The sequence below is a fragment of the Tupaia chinensis genome, unplaced genomic scaffold, assembly GCF_000334495.1.
Source record: "Tupaia chinensis unplaced genomic scaffold, TupChi_1.0 Scaffold000683_1, whole genome shotgun sequence".
Taxonomy (NCBI): domain Eukaryota; kingdom Metazoa; phylum Chordata; class Mammalia; order Scandentia; family Tupaiidae; genus Tupaia; species Tupaia belangeri.
The window spans coordinates 322,074-328,457 of NW_006160206.1; the positions used below are offsets into that span (position 1 = coordinate 322,074).

The following is a 6,384-nucleotide window of genomic DNA, read 5'->3' on the forward strand; positions in this document are numbered from 1 at the left end:
TTTTTTTTTTTAGAGGTTTTTGCTATAGGACACGTGCACTTGCCAGAAAGACGGAGAGAGACAGAAAGCCAGAAATCAACCCCCGGGGGGTGGCCATGCTGCAATCCCTTCTCCTCCATTCTCCTATCGGGATCTTGGGCACGCACACACATGCGCCCAGCTTGAGTTTAAGCCACCGGGTCCAGGACTCGAACCACAGTCAACTACATGGGAGTTCAGCAACATAGCCATTACACTAACTGCTGGTCCTGGAGATGTGTTTTTAATGTGAGGAGAATGCAAACTGATCAGTGAGAATAAAGGGAAATGATGGCATTTGGCACAGTTACTGATTTTAGAAATGTCCTTGAGTCTGTGCTATATGCTTGAGTGTCATGCCAATGCTTTGTGGATTCCTGGGGTGACATTTAAGAAATGTTAGATTTAGATCCTACTTTTTCCCAAGATAAATTGCCTCAAATATTAATTATTTTTCCTAAAAAAAATTGATTATAAAGGGATTTCTGTTGTATCATTTTCCATAGTTTCTAGATGTGTGATCAGAGAGTGATATCAGACCTTGAATTTTTACAACACTTTAAAGATATTTAGTAGTATTTGCTCTTGGTGAAGGAAGTATAGTCCCAAGGGACCATTAATTTATTCTTAAAGTATTTCCATTGTAATAGTAATTTTTTGAGATGAAGGAAAAGTTTGATCATTAATATGATTAAGAAAGAATGCCAGGGGACCAGCAGTTAGCATAATGGCTGTGTCGCTGGACTCCCATGTAGTCAACTGTGGTTCGAGTCCCGGACCCGGTGGCTTAAACTCATGCCAGGCACGAGTGCATGCATGCCCAAGATCCTGAGAAGAGAATGGAGGAAAAGGGATTGCGGCATGGCCATCCTCCCTTGGGGGGTGATTTCTCACTTTCTGTCTCTCTGTCTCTGTTTTTCTGGTGGGCATACACACCCTATAGCAAAAACCTCTCAAGAAAGAAAGAAAGAAAGAAAGAAAGAAAGAAAGAAAGAAAGAAAGAAAGAAAGCCAGCCAGTCAGCCGGCCAGCCGGGGCATTTTACTCTTAGTACACATAAAATGTGGAAGATTTCTTGAAATACCGCATAACTTAGTTTTCTTAGTTCATTGAACTCTACCCACTTAAGCAGTTGGCTTTCTGCTCATGTACTTTTTAAAACAATTTACTGTAACCCTGATGTAGCCTTCCTCATATCTTTCTCTTTCCTTCCTTTCTTAATATTTTTCTTTTAATCAGTTAATATTGATTTTTTTTCCATTAAAAAAAAAAAAGAGACTAACATGATTTCATCAACCCGCTAACTGCTTTACTAATGGAAATCTGTTGGTCCCTCAAACATCAGGGGTGCAGTTTTAGAAGGAACTGGTAAACTGATTCTTGAACCGTATGTCTTTAATTTTTTTAAATCTGGCAGGACTTGAAACCTTTAAAATAAACACCTCATTTTCTTGTAAGGTTTAAATTTTTAAAATTATGACATAAACTCTACTACTTATAAGTATTTAATCCATATTCAATAATATTACTACAGGCACATTGGTAATTGTTATTAATTATTATTTTAATAGCATTAGATAACATTTACTGAGCACTCATGGTGCTCCTATTTGAAACATATTATGTGGATTAACCCATTTAATGTAAATAGAAAATGCAAAGAGGGAGGATGGATTAGACACTTTTATTTATTTATTTATTTATTTATTTATTTATTTATTTATGTATTTATGTTAGAGATGTTTTTGCTATAGGGCACATGCACTTGCCAGACAGACAGACAGAGACAGAGAGAGAGCGAGAACTCACCCCCTGGGAGGGATGACCATGCTGTAATCCCTTCTCCATTCTCCTCTTGGGATCTTGGGTACACACACATATGCACCCGGCGTGAGTTTTAAGCCACCGAGTCTGGGACTCGAACCGCAGTCAACTACATGGGAGTCCAGCGACATAGCCATTACTCCATCTGCTGGTCCCAGCCCAATTCTTTTTTTAAAGGTAGTTTTAAATTTTTTTCTTTTTTCTTCATTCATGGTAGAACTCATTCTTGAATACGAGAGAGAGAGAGAGAGATACACCACCCACAGGGTCTGGTTATGGTGTAGTCACCATTCCTGTGGTCCTCCAGTCAGTCCGTGGGATCCTGGACACTCATGCATGTGCCCAGCGTGTTTCAGGCTGACCAGAAGTAAGGATTTGAACTGCATTTGCCATGTGGGATCTGGCTTCAAGCTGTGGCACAGAGCCAGTGTTCACTGCTAATTCCTCTTAAAGGCTTTTTTTTTTTTTAATTTTTAGAGAGATATTTTGCTATAGGGCATGTGCACTCACCAGAAAGCAAGAAATCACACCCTTCCCCCCAGGGGGGATGGCCACACCACAATCCTTTTTCCTCCATTCTCCTCTTGGGATCTTGGGGACAGGACGCAAGTGCACCCAACATGTGTTTTAAGCTGCTAGGTCCTGGACTCAAACTGTGGCTGACCACGTGGGAGTCCAGCTGGTCCCTCTTAAAGCTTTTAAAAAATAGAGAAGTCAAAAAAAAAAAAAAAAAAAAAAAACGAAGTCAAACAGCTTTTTAGGAAGATAAGTGATAGGTAACTGGGTGTCTGCCTTTTAAGTAAAAACCTGTTTTTGTAGAAATAGAATCTGTATCTGAGAAGCTCGTAAGTATTGTAAATGACAGGGCTGGAGGAATGTTTTAGGACATACAATGGGTGTATCTTTGTAAATACAAGGGTCAGTAACTAGAATTTTTAAATAATGCAATCTTCCTCTGGAAAGATGAAGGGATAGCAGTTTCTTTATTAGTAGAAACCATATCTGTTTATCTCTAAAATGTGGCAGTGGAGTTAAAACTCTTTTACGGAATTTTAACATTTAGGAAAACTTCCAATTTACTTTTCAAAGCAATTTTTGGAGGATGTGTGTGTGAGAGAGAGAAACAGAGGCCATATTCCCTTTTATGCCATGTATCTCAATTGACTTTTAATTATTTCCAGACAATGTAAGATGCGGAAAGAACTCTGAAGGAGTAGGTAAGTAGATATTCTTATTGAATTTTTGGTGTTTTTCTGTGAACATCTGAAGACTGTGTGCTTGAGAGTAACCTTGAAGCTGGCTGGCTCTGCGGGCCCTTGATCACGAGTGGGTATAGATGATTGGAGAAAAGGCCCCAAGTGTTAAGCTTCAGAGTGGGTCAGGGTGTTTTTTTCCTAGAAAATGAACACTAGCATGTTATGATTACCTTTAATTTATACCCATGGGAGCTCTTACAAAACAAAAAGACTTTTTAAAATTTAAAAGACAAATTTGGGTTTTATACAACCTCTTGCAAACTGTCGTCCCAGGGTCTGGGTAGAGGAACTTGGCTAGGCATTCAAAGAATGAATGGGTTCATTTAAGATTGGAGCAATATGCATGCCTATGAAATCACCTGCAGCCCTCGGCTTGATTTTAGAATGACTTTTAGAATGTCCTGGAAAGTAAATTGCTTGTCTTAGGGCCTCAGTTCTGTTGGGTGAGTTTATTGCCTCTTCCTATGAGGAACATTGTGACTGGTATAATGGCCTATAGTTTGTTATATTTATATTAACCAATTTGGAAAAAGAGAAATCAACTCAAGCTTTTTTTTTTTTTTTTTCTTCTGTCAAAGAAATGGTTTACTCATTGAGGACAAATTTTGTGTATAAAAATGGCTTTATTTATATTTAGAAATGATGGCTGCAGGCTTTTATTTGATGCGTTTGTTTAGATTCTAAAATCTGAATGTATTTTAGCACTAGAGCAGAGGGGGCTGCTGATTTCCCCTCAGAAAGACAACAGTGATTTGAGTAGAGCAAAAAAATGTCTGTGGTAATATATGTGCATGTGAGTTTTTAGTCCTGAAATGGAAAGCAATTTAAAATAATGAACACCAGGAATCAAAGGGTTGTATATTTGCCTTATGAATATAACAGAGGACAAATTGCTTCTTAGCCATTTGTACTTATACTCTATCTTGTTTGTTCCACTATTCACGACAAACTCAGAAGAGCTCTATTGAGTGAGGCCAGTTCCGTGGTGAAGCGGTAGCACACTGCTCAAGAGAAACTGGGTCCCATGTGACAGTCATGGTTCAAGTCCTTAGTCCAATCAGCCCGAAACACACCAGACATGAGCACAAGTGCCCAGAAGTTTATGGGTTGGAGGGCTAGAGAAAAAGGGGGTTGCAGAATGACCAGACCCTGCAAAACAAAAAACCTCTCCAAAAAGAAAAAATATTAAGGCACTACTGAGACTAGTCTTAAGGGCATAGAAGTCAAGAATTGAAGTCGGCTTTAAGTTAACAATTTTTAACTTTCCCATAGTTCCAATTAAATTTATATTTGAAGAGGAAGAACGTTTGGTCTTTCTTTTCTTTTCTTTTTTTAAAGAATTATTTAACTTTATTTATTTTAATTTGACCAGAGAGGGACAGAGTGAAGAAAGAGAGCAAGCAAGAAAGCAAGTTGCCAGGTCTGAGCTTCAAACCATGGTTAGCCATGTGGGAGTACAGTGCCCTTAACCACCACATCTCCTGATGTCTGCCCAGTCTTTCCTTTTTTAAAAACTTTCTACAAGGTGTGTGTGCTCACTAGAGAGAGAGAGAGAGAGAAAGCGCACGCGTGAGCGTGCACACACACACCCTCACTACCACCACTGGGGTGAATGTCCACCCTCCAATTCCATCCTCTTCTTGGAATTTGGGCATGCACACGCATGTGCCCAGCTATTTCTCAAGCCATTAGGTCCAAGACTCATCTGTGCAATTGGGCACGCAGGATGCAGCCACCTTAACCTCCACTCCACCAGCTGGCCCAATTTGGGTCTTAATTTCTTAATGGTGCTCATAAAACACACTAAATGGAAATTTGCTTAAAAGAAAGACTAATTTTGCACATATGGATCTGGATATGTGTGTACACATCAACTGAATCAGAATGCCATAGTTAGATGAATTTTTCAAATATTTTAGCAGAGATTTCAGAGCACTTGTGAAACAAAAGCATTAAGCATTGCTTGTCATAGCTAATAAAGTTTGCTTGGATCTCACTTAATTTTTCCGCTTCACTTCACAAAGTAATTGAAACTACCTTTTTTCTTTGAGGAAACTCCTCCCCACCCGCCCACCCCCAGCTACAGTCTTAAAAGAACATCATCTCTTTTGGTTATCAGTTGTATGATTTTTTTCTGAATGTATAATAGAACTAGGTCCTCAAATATGAGGGGACTTCAAAAAGTCCATGTAGAAATGGAGTTAAAGTATGAGTTTATTTTTGTACAGAGAACACCATGAAATCCATCAACAGTTATTTCATAATACATATTTTCCATGAACTTTTTCTGAAGACCTCATGTAGTTATTGAGATAGTTGTCATTCAGACCTTGGAAGGGAAATTAGTTAAATCTGTTAAGTGTCTTCTGGAAACAGAAGGACATCTAAGGAGAGAAAAGGCTACTGGAACATTTCAAACATCTCTTAGCTAAGCCTAGAAATGTGACCCGGATTGAAAAAGTAGAGGTGGTGGAACTGTCCCAATGCAACAATGAAGATATGACAAAAGTCCAACCTCAGAAACAAATAAAATTCCTGAAGAACTTTAGTATAGGAGCTGTCAATTGATACAGATTAGTCAAAATAATGAGATTTTCCAGTGTTCCATGTCTTGTTGCTTATTTCAAGTGGTTCTTTAGAAAATTGCTTTTCTCCCTCAAATAAAATAACCCAGTAGTCTTAACCAACTCTTGCAAAATAGTTCTCCCCTTTGCTTCCCTCCAGCCACATTTCGTTTTGGGTTAACAGCAAAAAGACAAAACAGATTGTTGACCTTACAAGAAATTTAGGGGATAAATTTTGCTGTTGTTGATTCTTGATGTGGACAGAAACCTCAGATTGCATATCTTCTGTTCTCAGGGCACAAACATATTTTTGGAGTGATGTGGGTGGGTTTTGAGGAGCTCTTCTGTTTCTGTTGTCAAAACAGTTTGTTAAGAAGACACTTGACTTTGGGAACCAACAGTTTGCGTAATGGCTATGTCGTTGGATTCCCACGTAGTCGACCGCAGTTCATGTCCCGGACCCAGTGGCTTGAAACTCACGCCGGGCGCGTGTGCGTGCGTGCCCAAGATCCCGAGATGAGAATGGAGGAGAGAGGATTGCCGCGTGACCATCCCCCCTGGGGGGTGATTTCTCGCTTTCTGTCTCTATGTCTCTCTCTGTCTGTCTGGTGAGCGCACGCGCCCTACAGTGAAAATCTCTCAAAAAAAAAAAGAAGACACTTGACTTTGGGGATCAGCAGTTAGCGTAATGGCTATGTCGCTGGACTCCCACGTAGCCGACTG

The 6,384-nt window shown here is 39.5% G+C and overlaps 1 pseudogene; it reads left to right on the plus strand.

The window, feature by feature from the left end:
* Positions 1–6,384, plus strand: part of LOC102492494 (28S ribosomal protein S18b, mitochondrial-like) — a 23,539-nt pseudogene that overhangs the window by 13,047 nt on the left and 4,108 nt on the right.